The sequence below is a fragment of the Myodes glareolus genome, chromosome 4 (assembly GCF_982192425.1).
Source record: "Myodes glareolus chromosome 4, mMyoGla1.1, whole genome shotgun sequence".
Classification (NCBI taxonomy): Eukaryota; Metazoa; Chordata; class Mammalia; order Rodentia; family Cricetidae; genus Myodes; species Myodes glareolus.
Window position 1 is genome coordinate 94,471,524 of NC_142029.1, and position 22,245 is coordinate 94,493,768.

The 22,245-nt window shown below is 44.7% G+C and overlaps 1 long non-coding RNA gene across 1 annotated transcript in view; it reads right to left on the reverse strand.

Moving 5' to 3' along the window:
* Nucleotides 1–1,768: 1,768 nt before the first annotated feature.
* Nucleotides 1,769–22,245, reverse strand: part of LOC146894717 (uncharacterized) — a 44,004-nt gene continuing 23,527 nt past the window's right edge. Inside the window, exons 2-3 of the long non-coding RNA XR_015001572.1 lie at nucleotides 2,386–2,454; nucleotides 1,769–2,256 (exon numbers count right to left, since the gene is read on the reverse strand). This is a non-coding gene — a long non-coding RNA (uncharacterized LOC146894717). The remainder of the gene's footprint in view (nucleotides 2,257–2,385; nucleotides 2,455–22,245) is intronic.

Consider the following 22,245-nt stretch of genomic DNA (forward strand, 5'->3'; position numbering starts at 1 on the left):
TGACAGAATACAGACAATTCTCCCACACCATACCACAAAGCTACACCATGCCACAAACCTCACACAAGAGATTTATTGGGGTCAAAGAACAGAATGGTGACTGCCTCTGTCTGGAAACAGAGACACCTGGGGTCTGGACAGAGGAGAGGGCTTGTATGGGGCTTTCGGAACATGCTTCAAATAAGCTAGTTGAAAAGCACACTATTGTTTGACCATTAATGCTGAGTCATTGGAGTGAGGGTTTCCAAAGTTCAGGATCCCTGCCTCAACCCAGGAGCGAGGTGCTTTCCCCTTGACCCTGGTTTCAGGCCTGGGGTCAAGTCAAGGGAGGGGTGTTCTTTCCTCTGTCTTTTTTCTCTGCACCATCAATACCCTCATGTCTGGGGTCAACAGATGTGACAGCTGTCACCTTGGTTCCTTTCCCTCCTTCTCTTTCTCATTCAAATCACCTGCTTACTCATGGAGATGTCCCTTTCAAAACCTACTGGTGCAGAGCTGCCAAGGACAAGGTCCAACCACAAGAAACTCAGGCTCTCAGAAGATTAGCCACCAAGTAAGGAGCCCACAGAGACTCTGCTGTAGGTCCACACTGCACGAGTGAAACTTTGGGCTAAAAAGTGTAGGCGGACTTTTCTGTCCCGTCAGTGAGCTCCCAAATAACCACACAGAGACTTCTTGTTAATTACAAATGCTCTCTGATAGCTCAGTTTGTCACTAATGAGCTCTTCTAACTTCAACTAACCCGTATTTCTTATCTAAGCTCTGCCACGTGGCTCAGTACCTTTTCTCACTGCTGCAAGTTCATCTTCTACTTCTCCTGCGTCTCCCTCATGACCCCTGAGACTTTTCTTCTTCCCTCTCTCTGTCTGCCAGTCCCACCTGACCTCTAGCTGTACAGTTATCGGCCAGCCAGCTTCTTTATTAAACCAATCACAGCGACATATATTCTCACAGTGTAAAGGAATATTCCACAACAAGGGGCATCAAAATTCACTCTGCTTTGCTTGAGCCCATCTCAAAGCGAAAGCTACAGTCAGAAGAAGGAAATTCCAGGACTGGGTGTGGGTGGCTCTGAGGTGCATATCCTGTAGTGGTTCCTCCTAGACTGAAACTCTCCATCCTAAAGAGCTCTTCAAGACAGAAAGTAAGCATCTCAAATAAAGCAGCGTCGGGGAGTCCCCGAAACTGACCAGATTCGCTACCCTCCCCCACAGAGAGTATATAAACTACAAAGATTGTTGAGCCTCGTACTCAAACGTGCCCTGGCCTACCAAAAAGCACCCGAGGCCAGCCCAATTTGCCCAGAAGAAACGAAGGCCAGCAGAGCCACCTGGAAGAGGTTTAGACCTGCTGAACCGCTGGAAAAGGTCACTTCAACCTGTTGAGCTGCCTGCAGGCTATGCAGTGTGCTCCAGGTTCCCAGCTTCTGTGAGCTGTCACCCATGCTGGGTGGCTTTGGTGATTGTCTTTGTGTCATTTCTGCTTCTGTAAGTTTATCTCACCCATACTCCTGCAAGTAACCCCAGTAATACTCACTGGCTCACCAAGTTTGACTTTGGCGGAATCAGTACTGTGGTCTGACATGGGTTATTTGGGTGAGTAACCGTGTGTGTTGTGTCTCCCCGGGGAAAGTCCCGTACAGCAGTGCACACTGGCAGTGTGTCTTCTGAAGTGCCAGACCCCTTTCTCAGGTCTGGAGACAGGCACTCAGGCTAGGCACTCTCAGGTTGGCCTTGTTATAAAAACTTCATAGACTTCTCAAGAGAGGCAAGACCAGATCAGAGGAGTTTATTGACCTGAATTCAAAACCTCTGCAGTCATGGTACAGAGAGTCATGAGAGACCTAGGAATGAGACAGTCTCTGAGCCTTGCCCTCTTTCCTTACAGTTAAAAAGTCAGTGATACCTACGCTAACACCTGATCTACCTGTGGAGTACGAGACACTCCCCAGATCTCAGAGGTGGAAGTGGCGTCTTTCCATATTGACACAGACGTAAAGACAGTTCAGGGAGCTGTCGTTGTCAGGAAAAGTCGTAAGCAGCTCTCCATGGTCTCCCACCTGTAGGCCGCAAATTAGGTTCTGGCTTTGACGATGCTTTCACCACCTGGCCCGGGCCTGCTCTGCTCTAACGACTGATGTAACGTCACTTACTCCGCATGCCTTGTTCTTTAGCTTCAGCATTTGGTTTCTGGCTCCACATCTGATCACAAGCCCTTGAGAACAGACGTCTCATCTTGGTCAGTATCTCCCTGTACCTGTCACAGAACAGCAGAGGATCCTCATGCACCAGTGGACACCAGAAACTACTTCAAAGGGAGCAGTCCGGGAGAGGGGAGGCAGAGAGGCAGAGAGGACCACCAATCTCTTGATGGTCGAGTACTTACCTAAATGCCAAGTGCTGTTGGAAACACCTGTGTTATTGATCTCATTTCACAACCATCTTTTGACGTGACCTGTGTTACAAAAGAGGTGATTTAATTACAGGCATGAAGCGAACTTCCTGTTGTCATGGCTCAACTCAAAGTCAAAGCCAGGATTTGAACCCGGGAAGTCTAGCTCCCAGACCGCCCTCTGCCATGTGTCCTTTTGCTAAAGAGGATAAACTGTCCCTTCAGAGTAAAGAAGAGTCGTGAGGGCAGAGAAACAGAGGAAAAGAAAGTAGATGCTTACTTAAAAACAAACAAACAAACAAACAAACAAACAAAAGCAGTATTCTTTACCCAGCTCAATTATTAGGCCCAATGGCACCTCCAATGTAAGGACAGGATGCCTGGTCCCTGAGTCCCAGCTCTGCCTCCTGTTACTAACAGAGCCACTCTGCCTGCAAGGCATCTCTCAGAGGCGTCTCCTGCCTGTGCATGAGATAGACGGAGAGTATGCATGTGCCAATGGCGACTATCCCCAGATCAGAGAGCCCAGGCTGGTGACTGGGAATTACCTGTTGGGTGGACCACCAGGCAAGCTGTGACCCTATCTGAAGAGAATTCTCACTGTTCTTAGATAGGCAAATCAAGTGTCCCTGCCTGTGTCCCTCCTCACCATCTGCTTGTTTGGGAACTTTGCAATGCTGACTTATACGAAGATACTTGAAGTACCAGAGTCTCAGGCCTGCAAATACAACCCCAAGCCATGGAAACCGCCACTCTGCAAGAGGTGACCTGCTGGCCAAGGTGGCGGGACATACTTATAATCCCAGTCCTAGGGAGGCTAAAGCAGAAAGGTCATGAGTTCAAGACAAGCCTGGGCCACATAGTGAGACCCTGTCTCCAGACAAAAGTGGAGGACAGAAAGGAAGAAAAGAAGAAAGAGGAGTTTGCAAACATAGCCCTAGAAGAACCACTGCTGGGGAAAGGAGGGTTGTTTTTATAAGTAGCAACTCTGTGTGTGTGTGTGTGTGTGTGTGTGTGTGTGTGTGTGTGTGTGTCTATGTATGTCTATGTCTGTGTGTGTATCTGTATGTGTGTATCTGTGTGTCTATCTGTGTGTGTGTCTCTGTCTGTGCGTCTATGTGTCTGTTTGTGTCTACGTGTCTGGTATATCTCTCTGTGTGTGAATCTCTGTGTGTCTTGTGTGTGTATTTGTGGGGGGTGTATCTGTATGTGTGTGTATGTCTCTATGTGTGTCTGTATGTGTGTGTGTATCTGTGTGTGTATGTCTATGTGCCTGTGTGTGAATCTGTGTGTCTGTGTGTGTATAATGAAAAGGCATCAGATCAATTGCTTTATACTAATAAGATGTCAACACTGTTCAACTATGTGCAACGGTGTGTGGTTTAAACCTCCCTCCATCCACTCAGCAAGTACCTGTGGAACGTGGCTGCTGTATGCGAGCCTTTGCTCCCCAGGCTGTGTGGGGAGGACAAACACTAAGGTGAGTGAGCCCTTGGGGAGAAGAGACTTTGTCTAGCCAGGTGACAGGGAAATGACTGCAGAGTGTAAGTTTTAGATGCATGGGGCAGACGTCTATAGAGGGACTCTGCAGTGGAGACATGTATTTATACATGACATAACAGTTTAGCATAACACAGCACAGCCAGGCATTCTCAGCAAACTTGCAAGGCTGGCTCTACTGCCCACATTCCATGACTGAGAAGCAGCCCCAGTGAGCACTGAAACCACCCATAAGCACCTTGGGCTCCTCCCCTTCTACATCCCAGGCTGTGGCAGGGCCCACCCAAGACCCAAAAGCTGTCAAGGAGTGAGTCAGTGGTTGTTGCATTTCCTCCCTTCTTGCCCTTTTTCTGTCTCCCTGGGTAAGGTATGTTCTAGACGGAAATCCTATCACGTATGACCTATATCAACACGGAAGACATTCTGCTACGTGAAGTAATTTAGCCATGGAGGACAGCATGGCTACGTGATTCCACTCACAAGAGGTATCTCTCTAGCTGTCAATTCTGTGCAAGAAGAAAATAGATTGGTGGCCACTGGAGGCTTTGGAGAAGGGAAGTGGGAACTTGCCAGCAGGTGTAAGGTTACAGTTACAGAAATAGGTAAGTTCTAGACATCTGCCACCTATAACGTCTAAGGTTTTAAGATGTGGTGTTTATGGCATTGTGTATTCAAAACCTGTTAAGAGGTTGGGCCTCGTATTAGTGTTTTTAATCCCAAATTTTTAAAAAAAAATGTAAAAAAAAAAAGGAAACTTGGAGAGGTAGTGAATGTGACATTTACCTTGACTGTGGGATGATTCACAGGTAACAAATGTGCAAACTCACAGGATGGCATGTGTTAAATATATGCAATTTTATTTCAGTTTATACTGCAATAAGCCTATTTAAAGGCTAGCATTTTCTGAGATTCTCCTCCATCCAAAATTTCCTGCAATCCTTTTCTAGCATTCAAACGGACCAACTCGGACCCAATTCAATATGTATGATGAACTTCCCCCTCTTCTCTTCCGCCTCTGAGAAATGAATGAGTTTTCCAGTCAGAACCCTGAGATGTGAACAAAGGGCCTCTTCTGTACTCCCTGGCTCCCAGCTGGAGTGCTTTGAGGAAGGGGGATGCTGTCAGCCTGTCTCTACCCAGGGCGAGCTGGAGGACGGTTTTAGGGGACATGTCCCTAATTTTGTTTCATGTCACAGGCTCCCAGCATGCACTGAGGCCAGAGGAGCCTCCACTCACTGAGATGCACAGGCTGATACTTTCTGTTATTTTTCTTATGTCATTTAGCATGTTCCCCAGGTTTATCCATCTCAACAATGCAAGTAGTTCGAGCTAGCCCTGGATAGTGTGTTCACAGACAACCGTCTTCCACTGACAGACAAAAGTCAAGACGGAGCAGGCACGCCCCCGTTGATCATTGTGCCTAGCTTCTTCAGAACACCCTTCATGCCTGCTTTTCCAAGGCCTGGCACCCTCTCTCGCCTCTGAGAATGGAAAGAGTGACAGTACTAGTAAGAAATGATCTTGAACTGGCGATGTAAAATCAAAGACCTAGCTCAGAGGACGAGAGGGATGAAGGGATAAAATGGATCTAAACAACTGGCTGCTGCAGGAGAGCCAAGCACAGGCTATAGGAAGTACCTCAAGGACTAAATTTATACTGTTAGAAACCCTCCCTGTTTAGAGGCTCAAGAGATGAAGCTGAGAGTCCTTGTTACAGAGTAAAGGAATGATGCCTTTCCTTTCTTGGTGGTAGATCAGTCAGGATCTCGCCACTTAATTAGCCAGGAGCAATGCAGTGCCCCCTGGTGGTCATATGAGGTGTTTCCTATTACAAAAGTATGAAAACAGCACCATCTACAGGGCAGTTTACAACGTGCAGCTTTAGCAACAAACTTTCCAATTTGCTCACTTTAACTTGGCACTTGTAAAACAAAACGAGACTGAAAATGAAAAGCAACTACTTAAGAATGTGTGCTCCGTGTCACACTGAGGTGTAAACATCGGGCTTCTTATGGCCATGAGAGAAGCGTGGACTCTCGTCAGATTCAACCGAAATGGGGTTGTTCATAATCTTTTGAGCTTAATAAAGTTAATCCCTCAAAGCTTTGTTTTTTCTTATTCTTAAAGAGGAGGGTACGTTGATCTTGTAATATTAGACAAAAGTCTAAATGAAATAATGCACATACAATAAAAATCGAAAGTAAGCTAGAGTGTAGGTATAATAAATAGGCTTCGAATTACAAAAAAAAAAATTCACCTAGAAATTGGGGGGGCGGTGTTGTTGAAATTGTGAACTATTTCTAAAATGGGTTCTGTCAAATGAAAAACAAAAAGAACTCTGTGAGTATTTTTTTAAAGCGGGTAGCCTTTCTGCCCTCTAGAGTGATTGACTGAGTCTGACCCGCCCCCCAAAACTCAAACCAGCCCTGGGCACAAGGCCTGGAAACATGATTCTGCCAAGGGTATCTGCAGCAGGAACTGAGTATCTGCCCTGTGTTAGACACTTCCGGAAGTGTCCTTATCATGGGCAAATCTTTAAAAAAAAAAAAGCCAGAAAGGGCTTTGCCAAGAGTCTAAGAACATCTTCTTTTATACTTTCTCATGGACTTGTGAGAGCAGTCAGAAAGTCTCAACGCCGCAGGGAACAGCGTGAGCTCGTTAAGAGAAGGCTCCGTGGTGTATGGTGGAGAAGTACTGAGCAAGAAAAAGGGTCGACAGCCATGGAGAGGACAATGCGGGGTGAATGTTGAATCTAACTGGGGACGAAAGAGGGGGTTCCAGACGAAAATGCTGCATTATCATAATGTCCTAGAACAACGAGGTCTTCTTTATGGTGGAAATCAGCACAGCTGAGGGAGGGGGCTGATTACAGAGGGACACTAAACGTGTAGGGTGGCAAAACTGGCCTAAATTCTGGCGTGGAGGTTGGTCACACGGGTGTAAACAGGCCGGGTTTTCCTGAGTCCACTGGACCCTCTGAAAGCAGTTTTTACAATTTCAAGATATTGTAAGCTGGTTCACATTAGAATCACAGAATCCGCCATAGTGGAAGCATTTACCACCACAGAAATCGGCAAACACCGTCAGGCGGAGCTTCTTTACCCCACTAGAGAACCAAATATCTAACAAACAGGCGCACAGCCTTCATTTCACTCATCAAAGTTACCAAAAGACCCAAAATCTATTGCATAACATTGTATGAAAATTGTATCGCAAGTAATCCTACCTCAAAAATATGCTTCTCCCTTCCAAAGTTTGCAGAACACAGCTGGTGCCAGAACTGAGCAGTTAATCGCAAGAGACTGAAACAGTCATTTCTGAAACTGAACAACAGGACCGAAGGCGTGCTGGAGGGTGAAGCTCAGAGATCGTCCTAGTTTAGATTTTCTCAACTTGACACAACCTAGAGTTATCTGAGAAGTGGGCACCACAGCTGAGAAAAAGTCTCCTCACAACTGGATTGTATGCAGGCTTGAGGGCACTTTCTGAATTTGTGATTGATATGGGAAGGCCCCACCTATTGTGAGGGAGGCTGTCTCTTGGCAGGTGGTCTTGGAACACTAAGAGAGCCGACTGAACAAGTCCTGGGGGGAAGGGGGACCAGCCAGTACCTCTGGAGTTCCTGCTTCATTTCCTGTCTCAAGTTCCTGCCCTGAGTTCTTTCCGATAAGGGACTGTAAAATGGAACTCTAAGGGGAAGTAGACGTTTTCCTCCCAAAATTGCTTTTGGTCAGGATATTTTATCACAGCAACAGAAACCCGAACTAAGACAAAGACAGCATTCTGCCTGCCATACTGAAGACCTTAGGTTCCATCCCCAGCACTTTTTGCCCAGTCAAAATGGAGCTAAAGCAAAAAAAAAAAAAAGCAGATCAAATACACAGGTTTCTGGGGGGGAGGGATGTAGAGCAGGAACAACACACAGAGTTGCCGCACAGGCTGTAGATTGTTAGCCTTCCCCTGGGGAGAACCTAGGCTCCATTCCAGAACCGGCTCACTGCCCGTCCTCTGTCATTTAAAAAGAGTGTTAATCATTTTTATCTTATTCGCAGGCATATCTTGCCTGCATGTATGTACGTGCACTTGCATGTGTACCTGGTGCCTGCAGAGGCCAGAAGAGGGCATCTGATACCCTGGGACTGGAGTTAAGAATAGCTGTGAGCTACCATGTCAGAGCTGGAAACTGAACCCCAGTTTTCTGCAAGAACAGCTCAAGAGCTAATCGAAGCTGTCCCTCAAAGCAGAGAGTGCTCTTTTCCCAGATGGCCTACAGGCTCCATCGGCAACATCAGCTTTCTCCAGAGTCTATCCTGCCTATGTGCCCTGAAGAATTTGGAAGTCAAGTTCTCAAAATATTTCTTGTTCACCACTCCATATAGTCACCCATCAATATGAAGAAGGCATTGGTTCTTGGTACCCAAATCAAGAGATGCCTGGAGTCTCTTCTATTGATTGCATGCAAACTGTGCCTATCTTCCCATAAACTTCATCCCTGAGTTACTTTAATGCCTAATCCAATGAAAATACTATATAAATAGTTGTTATACTGCACTATTTAGAGACTAACAGCAAAGAAAGCAACCTGTACATGGTCAATAAAAATTCAGTTTATTTCAAATACTTTTGGTTCACGGTGGATGGACTCCATGAAGACAGACCTACAGAAGCAGAGAGGACACCAACTATATCCATAGAGATGTTTTATTGATTCTCTTTCTCTGTGTGTTTTGACCTTCTATCCTGCAACCTTGTCCAATACACCAGCCTAGGAAGTTGTTTATAGACTTCTGGTGCCCAAGTTTGCTTTAATTGTCCACTTGACACAAGCTAAATTCATCTGAGAAGAATGACTCAGTAGAGGAATTACATAGATCAGAATGGCCTATGAGCACATCTATGAGGGTTTGTCTTGATTGATCAATGCAAGATTGAAGGACCCCAACTCATCTTAACCACAGTTATGCCGTTCTGCAAAGGTTTTCAGATAGCAAACTTAATTAAGGACCCCCAGAGTTTAGAGCCTCCGGAATGCGGAGCAGATGACCAGCTCCATTAAAAGGATCTCCGGAATCCAGTGCCTCTGAAATGCTGAGCAAAGACACCTGAGCAAAGATAGCCTCATCTGGCTGCGAGACATGAGATTTATGGATAGGTCATAGGAACAAAGAAAGAGAAGATTGCGAGGCCTGAGGCATGTAGAAAGCGGGGCTCGTCACGAATCAGGGGCTATGCTATCAGACGTCTGGTCGCCAGCCAGAAAAGGGGAAGGCAGGATGAGAGGAACAATAAACCGCCAAGCAGTCCCCTCAATGTTATCTAGGTTAAAAATTTACCACCCTGCATCTCGCTTCTGTAAACCTTGCTTTTTGCTCCCCTATAAAAACCCCTCACCCCCAACCTGCGGCGCGCAAGTTCTTCGAGAGACTTGTCGCCCAGGTACCTGTGTATCCACCAATAAACCTCTTGCTGCTTGCATTCGGCTGCGTGCTTTCGACTGATCTTTGGGCTTGGGGTCTCTCCCGAGGGAAGACGCCCAGCGGGGAGTCTTTCAGATGGTCCAGCTTATAGACAGCAGCTTCCCTTGGCAGGTGGTCCTGGGTGTTACAAGAAAGCTACATAAGAGACAAAGAGATGGCTCAGAGTTTAAGGGCACTTGCTACTTTTACAGAGAACCTGATTTTGGTATCCAGTACCCTCATTGAGTAGCTCACAACTACCTGTAACTTCAGTTCTAGGGGATCTGAATCTGAATCTGATCGGAATCTGATGCCTCCTTCTAGCCTCTACAGGCACAAGCTAAGTATTGGCATAAGAACAGACATATGAATCAATGGAATTTAATTGGAGACCCTGACATTAATCCACACACCTATGAACACCTGATTTTTGACAAAGAAGCCAAAATTGGACAATGGGAAAAAGAATACATCTTCAACAAATGATGCTGGCATAACTGGAGGTCAATGTGTAGAAGAATGCAAATAGTTCCAAATCTATAACCATGTACAAAACTCAAGCCCAAATGGATCAAAGACCTCAACATAAATCCAGTTACAATGAACCTGATAGACAAGAAAGTGAAAAGCAGCCTTGAACACATTGACACAGGAGACCACTTCCATAATATAACCCTAGTAGCATAGGCACTGAGAGCAACAATTAATAAATGGGACCTCCTGAAGTCAAAATGGCAGCCTATAGAAAGGGAAAAGATCTTTACTAACCCCATATCTGACAGAGAACGTCTCCAAAATACATAAAGAACTCAAGAAACTAGACAGCAAAACACCAAATAAACCAATTTTAAAGGGGGTACAAATCTAAACAGAGAATTCTCAACAGAAGAATCTCAAAGGGTTGAAAGACATTTAAGGAATTGTTCAAAATCCTTAGTCATCAAGGAAATGTAATCAATAAGAGTCTGAGATATCATCTTACACCAATCAGAATAGCTAAGATCAAAAACACTAATGACAGTTTATGCTGGAAAGGATATGGCATAAAGGGAACACTCCTCCACTGCTGGTGGGAGTGCAAACTTGTACAGTCACTTTAGAAATCAGTAGGGCAGCTTCTCAGAAAAGTGGCAATCAATCTACCTCAGGACCCAGCAATACCACTCTTGGGCATATACCCAAAGGCTGCTCAATCATACCACAAGGACATGTACTCAACTATGTTCATAGCAGCATTATTTGTCATAGTCAGAAAGACAGACAGGGCATGTACTCATTCATAAGTGGATATTAAATGTAAAGCAAAAGATAACCATGCTGCAATCCACAGCCCCAAAGAAGCTAAGGAACAAGGAAGATCCTAGGAAGGATGCATGGATACCCCTAGGAATGAGAAATAGATAAGATCTTCCGGGTAAAATGGGGGCACAGAGTAGAGGGGAGAAGATGGGGAGGAGAACGTGAGGGAAAGGGGTGGTCAAGTTGGGGAGGGATGGAGAGGGACAGCAATGAAAAAGATTTCTTGATAGACCGAGCCATTATGGGGTCAAGAAGAAACCTGGTGCTAGGGAAATTCCCAAGAATCCACAAGGATGACCCCAGTTAAGACTCCTAGCAATAGTGAAGAGGGTGCCTGAACTGGCCTTCTCCTAGAATCAGATTAATGAAAAACCTAATTGTCATCATAGAACCTTCATCCAGTAATTGATGGAAGCAGATGCAGAGATCTGTGGTCAAGCTCCAGGAGTCCAGTTGAGGAGAGGGAGGAGGGATTATATGAGTGAGGAGGGAGAAGGTGTCAAGATCATGATGGGAAAAACCCACAAAGCTGACCTGAGCTAATGGGTGCTCATGAACTCTGGACCGACAACTGGGGAGCCTACATGGGACCAAACTAGGCCCTCTGCATGTGGGTGACAGTTGTGTGGCTTTGTCTGTTTGTGGGACCCCTGGCAGTGGGACCAGGATTTATCCCTGGTGCATGAACTGGCTTTTTGGAGCCCATTCCCTGTGGTGGGATGCAGCCTTGATGCAGTAGGGAGGGACTTGGTCTTGCCTCAACTTGGTATGCCAGGCTTTGGTGGTTCCCCATGGGAGGTCTTACCCTTTCAGAGGAGTGGATGGGGGTGGGGTGAGGGGAGGTGTGCGGAAGGAGTAGGAGGAGGGGAGGGGAGAACTGTGGTTGTTTTATAAAATGAATAAAAAATAAATAAAAAGAGAGGAAATAAGATATCAAACACAAGTTGATCAAATGCAGAGCTCAGGGCATTGCAAACACAGCAGAAAGGAAGCTTTGCCTTGTCTGTAGCCTTCCAGATACCTCCTACCCCTTCCTGTAACTTCAGTGAGACAGAGGCTCCCCACTCCCAGAGAGCAGCATGGCATCGGTGCCCAGGAGCTGTGAGTTCTGATACACAACAAAAAAAATATTTCCTCAGAGCTCCCAGAAACACTGGGCTAAGGCTTCAGATAGGCAGGGACTTTGTAAGAGAAGAGGGTGTAAAATCCAGTGTTAACTCATAATAGACTTTTCTACATAGCTGTGAAGCTAAGATAAAGGGGAGCTCCATCTTTGTCCCCTTAGCACATTCTGCAGGGCTCCTCTACCACCTATGACAAGATGTTCCTGTGCTCTGTCCACCACTGGAAACTGTGACACTGTGACCACCTATTAAAATGGAAGAAGGGTAGGCTGTCACCTGATTAGACTGCCCACAGATCACCACGCCCTCTCACCACTCACTACACCTTGCCACCTTATCAAAGGCTCCAAACAGCTTTTCTCAAGGCTATAGAAACTGATATTGAAAAATAGCTCTAACCGATTTGTGTGTATGGGGGTTTGCTTGTGTCTATATCTGTGTATCACATGCATGAAGTGCCTACAGAGGCCAAAGAGTATCAGGGGCCTTGAGTACCAGACTTAGCATCCCCTCAGGGCTCAGAATAGGGCATCTATGGCAAGTGAAGATGTGAGGGTAAAAAATTAACTCAAGCAATGTGATCTGTTCATGTTCTTTATTTTTCGGGACAGGGGGAAAAAGTGAAGTGAAGGGATGATCCCCACTAGGTTTATAGTTTTTACAGTCTGTTGGAAATTCCCACACATAAAAACAATGATAATATGCAAATCGAAATCACAGAAAAGGGCAGGTAGAACCTGATAAAACAGCACCCTGGAGCAGGTGACACCACCCAGGAAAGAGCCAGCATTCAAGGGGAAACACTTGACATTCCAAATCATTAGAATAAGGTTACTAAACAACCTGAATCCTGGATTCACCCATTCTCATACAAGTTCTTTTGTGATATCCAACTTTGAGGACACCCAGATTTGTTTGTTAGCAAAGGCGGAACTTGCTATCTTCCTATTCAGTGCCTGTCTTCTTTAGACATTTCTATGTGGTCTGTTAGCAGGTAATTTTATGGGATTATCTCTATGTAAATTTGACTGTTAGAACAAAGAGTGAGTGTCATTGCTCTAAGGCCTCCTGGTGTGGGGGAATGGATCAAGGTCATTCTGTTGCCTGTGCAGGAGAAGTTACCCTGCTGAGTGTTAAGTTTTTCCGGTGACCCAAAAAACTTCTTCACCAATGCAATAATCCAAATCAGAACAAATTAAACCCAATTAGAAGAAGGACCAGGTTTAATGGATGCCAGCACTCCTTCCTCGAATTGTCCGTGATGCTCCAATAACCGGAGCTCGTACATTTTATACTGATGCTAATAAATCAGGGAAAACAGGTTACAAATCAGAAGAATCAAGTAAAGTGGAACAAAGTCCTTATGATTCTGTCCAGAAGGCAGAATTATATGCCATCCTTATGGTGCTTAGGGACTTTAAAGAACCTCTTAATATAATTACTGACTCACAATATGCAGAAAGAGTTATTTTGCATATTGAAACTGCTGAATTTATACCTGATGGTACAGAACTGACCTCATTGTTTATCCAGGTACAAGACATGATCAGGAACAGGCTCTGCCCTATTTATATAACACATATCCGATCCCATACGGGTCTGCCAGGTCCTCTAGCACAAGGTAATGCAGATATTGATCAATTATTGATTGGTAGTGTGCTGCAGGCATCTGAATTTCATAAAAAACATCATGTCAATAGCAAAGGCTTGAAAAAGGAGTTTTCTATTACATGGCAACAAGCTAAGGAGATTGTAAAGAAATGCCCTGCGTGACCACCGCCATTTTGACTAAGGGCAAGGAGGGGGGCAGGTCAGATGACCTCACCGCATCTTGACTAAGGGCAGGGCAGGTAAACAAGTCGCCATCTTTACTGAGGTACCCCTTGCCTCATCTTATCTTTTGCATATGTTTTTGTCTCTAAATTCTTCTTATTGACTCTGTTACATGTGTGTTCTGTGCAGTGGTATGCTTTCAGTAGGGCCCACCAGAGCAACCACTTCACCCAACTCCTGTTTAATACGTGTGTGTGTGTGTGTGTGTGTGTGTGTGTGTGTGTGCGCGCGCGCGCGCGGGCGTGCGCGTGTGTGCATGTATGTGACTTTTGAGTTAACTTTATGTGTGAATATAAGTTAGCTTTAACTCTGTGTGTATATGTGTATAAAACTTAAATTCAACTATGTGTGTTTGTGTATGTATTTACTGCTAAAAAATGTTTTAAGTAGTCCCAGTCCTAATGAGCTCTGTTCATTGTATTTCATTCCAGACTAAGGAAGCAATAAGTCTCAAATATTTTAAATTGGTATTTAATCCAACTCTGCTTTAAAATGTATTGTAGATAGATAGATAGATTAAAATTTAAGGTTATAAAAAATCTATTTCAGATTAACAAAAGCTAACCTACACCCTTTCCTGTAAGCTGTTCACTATTTTCCGTTCTACTGTTAAGTTTGTGTTGCAAACAGTTTTTTCTTCTTTGTCTTTCACAAGTATAAATCTCACCTGTTAAGTCAAGCTTGGACTCAGCTCTCCAGGCAGATTCTATATGGTAGCCATAATTTACCTGTACCCGACAAACAGCCCTCAACTGTTCAGAGATCTGGGGAATATGGCACTTAAATGTTTAATTATTAAAAAGACTTTTCATAACAGAGAGACAGATTGGTTCCTAACAGCAGCATTCAAAGAAGACAGAAGACAGATGGGCACAGAACAACATCCATCCGCAATTTGCTTCATCAAATGAAAGTTCTAACCACTGGGAGAAACTGCCTTTCATCTAAATTCCTGAAGATCTCCAGACAGTCTACAAAGAGTAAATGGAATTGATGGCCCTGCTGCTCATAGACTTGTTTTCCATCAGATTTCCTAACCCATGGGATCTTCTAAAGCCTGGCAGGCCCTGTACAAAAGGCAAACATAGCCCTAAAAGTCCTTGCCCTCGATGACCATGGATGACCCTGAGGAGTAGCTCTAGGAAGCCAATTGAGTAAGTTCTCTGTCATTCTTAATCAAAAACTCAAGAAAAATTTTATCCTGATGCAGTTTGGCAGCAGAGAGGTTTGCCTCTTTGAAAGGACAACCTCACCAAACAAATTTCAGTATAACTTCTTACCGTGTTTTAAATAAAAGGTGTTTTAAGACAAAGAAATGCAAGTTATTAAGGTGTGAGGACAAATGCAAGTTATCAAATTTCTCTCTCACGCTGCCGTTCATAGTCTTAACATTATCAAGAAAATGCTGATGAGCTATTAATCCAACTCTGGCAGAGTTCTGCTACTACCACTGCTACAAGATCAAGGTTTTAAGTTCTCTTTGGTCGTTTTCTAAAAATACTTTTTATTGTACAAAAACATCCACCACAGTTATTCTGGCACATATGTTAGGAAGCTTCCAACCAGCTCCAGGGAACCTGACACCCTCTTCTGGCTGTCACAGGTCCCCCCACACATTTGACACTCAAACACATATATATAAGTTTTTAAAAGTCTAAATAAATAAAAAAGACAAGAAGTTGAAAGGGAGACAGGATTTATGTTGGGGGGCAGATATGACCAAGATACACTGTGTATATATCTATGAAACTCTAAACAACAGCAACAACAGCTTTTAAGAGTCTCAGGTCTACCATGCCATGCCATACCAGAACTTATTATTGTGATTACTTGGTTGCCACCCGCCAATCTCGCCTCATCCCTTCCTAAGCCCACTCTACCAGCAGCTGGAACCACCATTCTACCCTGAACTTCTGTGAGGTCAGCTTTTTTAGGCTACACACAAGAATGACATCACCGACTTGAGCTTCTGCCCATGGCTTAGTTCCGCTAACACGGAGACCCCCGGCTCAGTCATGCTGCAAACCACAGGATGTCGTCCTCTCGGGATCAAATTGTGTTCCACTGGGTACAACCTACCACTTTTTCTCTGTCCACTCACCAGCTTCTGTGCAGTCATTGAATGGGAGGAAACATAGACCAGACATCTGAGAAGGAGCTGATGTACAGAATATAAAAAAATTCCACATGCTCAATAGCAAATAAATAAAGTAACAAAGTTGATCTTAATAGGCATTCATCAAAAGAAAGCATACAAACAGCAAACAAATATATGAAAAAAAATGTTCAACATCATTAATCATCAGAGATTTGTAAACCACAGTGAGATATCACCTCACTCCCGTGAGTCATTAGCAAAAAGTCTAAAGATAAGTGTGTGTGTGTGTGTGTGTGTGTGTGTGTGTGAGAATGTAGGGAGACCAGACCCTCCGCAAACTGTTGCTGGAAATGCAAGCCAACACATTAGTGAGAAAACAGTATGGCGATGCCACAAAGAATTAAACACGAGAATTTTTAAAAGACGCTGCTGAAGCAGATCTCTGTGTGAGAGGGCTCAAAGATGGCCCGATCTATACAGCAAGCTCCAGGCCAGTTAGGGCTATACAGTGAGACCCTGCCTCAAAAACAAACAGACTACAACAGGCTGAAGATTTGCTGGTTCAGAGACATGACCTCTGGGAGCCATACTCTTAGGAGATTTATAGCAAGTGGCGTGGGTCTATATGCTGAAACCTGACTGTGGGGCCCAGAGCAGCCTGGCCACACATGGGGCCCAGGCTGCACGGCTGCCACAGTAGGCAGCACCAGGTTCCAAGAAAAACCATAAGCTGGCACCACCCAGGAACAGACCATGCAAAGGAAATTCCTAACATTACAACCACTGTAGACAGGGTCACCTGCCAGTACACACCCATCGCTTTTCACCAGGGCATCCCTAGACAAATGTCAGCCACTCAGGAGTCCTGAACCTTAAAAATCAGTCACCTCTACCTTTGCTACTATAAAAGCCTAACCCCAACCGAGCTCAGGGCTTTCCCATCAGTCCAATATGTTGAACACACAGAGAATCCGAGTTTGCAAACTTGTAGAAAAATAAAGGCTCTTTGCTTTTACATACATACAGGACTCAGTCTTCTAGTTGCTTTTGGGGAGACTCTGTGATCTAGGCATAACAGGTCAACAGCAGACCTCTGGATGGTGGGGACGAAACTTTGAATCTGAACATACAGTGTTCAGAAAGGTGGAGATGTTACCCTAGGCAGAGCCTGCAGGACACGTAATCACAGCTCCCAGGCAGCACACCATATACTAGGAAAGAGCTTCATGGAGACTGGACTGGAATTCACAACTGGACTCCTAGGGCTTCCCGGGGGGGACCAGCATATGCTACTGGTTCTGAGAGGCGCATCCCAGTGGCCAGACCAGGTCCAGAGGAATTAACTGAATTCTACTGTATCTTTAAACAACTAAGGTTACATTTTTCCACAAAATAGGAAAGGAAGAATCGTTACCAAACCCTCTTATGAAGCCGGTGCTACTCTGATGCCAAACCGGACAAAAACACAACAAAGAAAATTATACAGGGAACACGGGAGCAAATATTGCCAGTAAAACTGAAGTTATCTTTAAAGAAGAAAATGAGGATCCTGCAAAGGGAAGTCAAAGAAGACCCCAGTTCTTGGAGAGCTGTTTCGTGTTCCTGGATTGTCATAGTTAGCATTGTAGAGATGGCTAGATTAACAAAAGTTATCAATAGATTCAATGCAATCCCCATAAACCTTCCAATGATATTTGCCACTGGGAAGAGCAACCCAAAAATACATCTGGAAAAACCGAAGCCCGTGCATAGCCAAAGCCATCCTCAGCAGACCGAGCATTGCTAAACATATTAGAAATTAAACTTCAAAGCCGCAGTGACCAAAACAGCATGGTACTGGCGCAGTAACAGACACAGCAATGGACAGAATAGAACAGAAGACCCAAATATAAACCCTCATGGCTAAAGCGTCCTGGTTTTTAATGAAGATTTTAAAAATACACCTTGAAGAAAAGACAACCTCTCCAACAGATACTGTGTGAAACTGGATACACACTTTTAGCTCTCACCCTGAGAAAAATGAACTCCAAATGGGTCAAAGATATTAAGGTAAAACCTGAAACTCCAAAACTGTTAGGAAAAAGAACGGGGAAAACAGCTCAAGAGATAGGCACGGGAAAGGGCTTCCTCAAAAGGACTTCCGCCAGGCAAAAAGGCCAACAAATGGCTCCTGTGACTTCCTAACTGAGTGAAGAGACAACCTAGAGAATGGAAGAAAATCCTTCCTGCCTAACATCTGACAAAGTATTAATTCCTAGAATATATGAGGAACTCAAAAACTTAAACAAGAAAGCAAGCTACCCAGTCAACCAGAGGGCTAATGAACAGGAAGTTCCAACCCAGTCAACCAGTGAGCTAATGAACAGGAAGTACTCAGAAGATAAAATACAAATGGCCAATGGACACAGAGATAAATGTTCATGTGCACTAACTATCAGGAAGATGCAACTTTTGGTGAGCTTCTGCCTTAGTCCAGTCAGAAGGAGAATCATTAAGAAAGAAATAATGATTACTAGTGAGGAATCAGACAAGAGGGGACCCTTACTACACACCCTGGCAGGAATGTAAACAGTCCAACCCACATCTCACCTCATTCTGTGTGCAGTGGTGCTGGGGTCTGTGTGCCTGTGTCATTGTGATTGTGTGTTATAATCAGATTTGTATGTGATAAGCTTTATTTTGGCTTTTAAAATATCATTAAAGTTTCTAAATGTGGTCCCTCCTCTGTGAAGGTTACTCTCCATTCTTTTTTTATCTTACTTACTTACTCTGAACCCCCACACATTCCAATGTGCTCTACTGTGCCCTAGGCTGGCTCCATAGCTGTCCAGATCACTCCCATTGAACTTCACTGCTGTCCTGAGCCATGGACCTGAATCAAGGGCCAGCTTGCTTGCTTTCCATGCTGCAGCCACAAGAGGGAGTACTGTGACAGCTCTGCAGACCTACAGGGCGATGTATTGCCTGGTCAGGTAAAGTCCGTGATGTCATGAACCCAATAAGAAAAAATTTAAAAAAAAATGGTTATGAGACAGGCAAAAGCACAGGAAAAGCATCTCAAAGAGAAAAGCAATCAAGAAAGCTAACCGAGAAATGACATAGACTTTGGAATTGGGAGACAAGGACATTAAAACAGTTATTATATGCTATATATTCAAGACGCCCAGCTGTTGATGATACCTGAAAGATAGGTTTCGAAAATGTTGAAGTCAAAAACAAAGAATGTAGCTCAGCCTTATGCAGAGAGCTGTGAGGTGGATTCCAAGCATGATGAGCAGAGAAGGAAGAACAGGGGCAGAAGAGTGGGAGGAAAGGGAGGGGGAGGGAGAAGAGGGGAGGGAGAGGAGGGGGAGAAGAGTGGGAGGAAAGGGAGGGGGAGGGAGAAGAGGGGAGGGAGAGGAGGGGGAGAAGAGTGGGAGGAAAGGGAGGGGGAGGGAGAAGAGGGGAGGGAGAGGAGGGGGAGAAGAGTGGGAGGAAAGGGAGGGGGAGGGAGAAGAGGGGAGGGAGAGGAGGGGGAGAAGAGTGGGAGGAAAGGGAGGGGGAGGGAGAGGAGGGGAGGGAGAAGAGGGGGAGAAGAGTGGGAAGAAAGGGAGGGGGAGGGAGAGGAGGGGGAGGCGTGAGAAGAAAGGGAAACCGTGGAGGAAGAACAGGAGAGAGGGAGGGGAAAAAGGAAGAGGTAAGGGAAAGGAGGGGAGAAGAGAAAAAAGAAAGGAGAAGGAAGGAGAGGAGGGGAAGGAGAAGGGCGAGGTGGACAAGGAGGATGAGGAGAAAATGATCTTGTGTTGAGCAAGGCATGATGGTCCTCCCCTGGCAAGTCAGGAGGCTGAAGTAGGAATACCACAAATTCATAGCCGGTCTGTGCCATATAGCACAAGTCTCCATCTTTAATAAATGAATGACTAAATCAATTAAATTGGACTTTTGAGACTAAAACTACAACGTCAAAAAGAAAATCTACAGTGTAATCATGAAAATACATGGATGAGATGAGCAGAGTAGACACTGAAGATAACGCTCCGTGAACCTGAAAATACAATGATTCAAGCCATGAAAACTGAAATCCAGAAGCTGGCAAACGGAGCAATAGCGCATTATGAACAACTTCAATCTCTCTAGAATATGAAGAACTAAAAATGCCTCTAAATGTTAAAAAAAAAAAAAGATGAAAGGAACCTCTAAATTGTCAGTCAGATCATGAGAATTAAGGTTTGTTGGAGATAAAAACAAAAAACACTCGGCCCGGTGGTAACACAGGACTTTAATCCCAGTACTCGAGAGGCAGAGGTAGGTGGATCTCTGTGAGTCCAAGGCCAACCTGGTCTACAGGGTGAGTTTCAGGACAGCTAGGGCTACACAGAGAAACCCTGTCTTCAGGGGGAAAACTAACAAATAAACAGAAACCGTATTTCACTCTCTACGTATTCCCAGCTCGTAACTCTGTGAATTAGTTAGATGCCATCGATCCAAACAAGCTGCTCCTAGGTTTTGCTATGTAACCCTGGCTGGCCTTGAACTTTCAATCCTCCTGCAAGCCTGGTTATTATAGGCATGTGCCACCAGCTCAGCCAATATTATTTTAATCCTATAAAATTAGTACCTGACACAGAAGTGTTCCTTCCGGAAATGTAAAGGTCATTCCATTTATATGAGAGTTCTGTGCATATAAATTGTTACACCCACAAACTAAGAAGAAAAGGCATATAACTTTATGAATAATTGTAATCGTTCTTCATGTGTAATAGTCTTCTAACAAAAAAAATAGAAACAACTGAAATAAAAGCTGTGGACCAGACAGAATCCTGCTTCCAGCCATGTTAGAACATCAGAGACTGCATTTACTTTCTCCCACTTTGAAAACTAAAAGCTGCGGACAATATACGACGCTGGACAGCAGCGATGCAGAATCGTGGTCACTGAGAGGAAGAAATCAAACGACCAGGGTAAAAGAGGTGCCACATTGCTGCCTGGAGAGCTTCCAGCCGATCGTAAAAGAAAGAATCAAAATGGAGCCGAACAGGCTCCCCAGATAAAGAGACAAAGTTCAGGGCACCAGCAGAGCAAGGAAACTAAGCCAAGCGTCACAGAAGGGAGATCTCCTCGGGCAGCAGAGGGGTCCTCCAGCCCAGGGCTGAGCACTGTGTTGTGGGCAAAGATTGGGGGGGGGGGAATGGGAGAGGGATGGGCAGAGCCGTCTCAGTTCACCGAGGGCCAGAAACAGGGTTCTCACAAGCTAGACCAGCCAGATCCTTTAGTACAACCTGTGGGCTGTCACCCCTTTGGCAACCTTCTAGTTCTGAAAAGATATTTACATTATGATCCATAACAGAAACAAAATTACAGTTTATGAAGCAGCAACTAAAATAATTTTATGGTTGGGGTCACCACAACATGAGGAGCTGTATTAAAGGTTCACAGAGTTAGGAAGGTTGAGAACCACTGTGATAGCAAGTGTGAAGTTGCCTCCACCAGGCCAAATTATCTCTTGAGGAAAAGTAGGTCTCCCCTATCCAAGTGAGACTCAAAACCCCAGAAAGGAGCTATGAAAGAATGTGATCTTCCCAGGATGTGCAAAAAATTGCTGCGATCTAACAAAAGATTAAGACAGTCCATAAAACTATCTTTTATGTAAAGAGAAGCCGACTCCTCAGCTTTGGCATGGCTTTTCTTACCTCCTGACTCCTAAGCCTCAGAGGTCCAGGGAAGCCTTCCTAGGCTGTCCTGCTTTTTTTTTTTTAAATGATTTTTTTTATTACTGTACTTATGTGCATGTGTACCTGCCAGTGTGGGTTTGATTGCATGAGTTTGTGGAGGCCAGAAGAAGGCATCAAATTCCCTGAAACTGGAGTCATAGGCAGTTGTGAGCCTGCTGGGAACTGAACCCAGGTTCTCTGTAAGAACAGGAAACATTCAACTGCCGAGCCACCTCTTCAGCCCCAGAGAATTCCTACTTTTTACCCACTTAACTGTTTATTGTTGCCTGTGGTATACTTAACATCTGACTCATCTCTCCAGCCCTGAGAAAAACAGTTAAATGATGAGCTAGAAAGAGGGTTGAGTCGATAACCCTTGCCATGCAAGCAAGGTGACCTGAGTTTGATCAACACCTACATAAGAAAGCCAGGTGTGGCAGTACATGCTTGCAAAGCCAGCTTTAGGACTCTGGATACAGGCGGATCACATAGACTCGTTGGCCAGCTCAGCCTACTCTGCTTGAAGACAAACACCTAAGGTTGACCTCTGACCTCTGCCTACACACACATACACACACATGAACACACACATGAGCACATGTATCCATGCCTCATACACGCACAAAGGAAAGAAAGAAAGAAATGAAGGAAGAACTTTGGGGCCTTGGATCAGCTTTGTGAGTGAAACACTTGCCTTAAAAACATGAGGATCTGAGTTCACTCCCCAGAATTCAAATTAAAAAGAAAATCAGAAATGTTGGCACATGCTTATAATGCAGGTAGGTGCTGGGAAGTGGAGAGAGGCAGATTTCGAGGACTCACTGATCCTCTACCAATAGGTGAGTTCTAGGCCA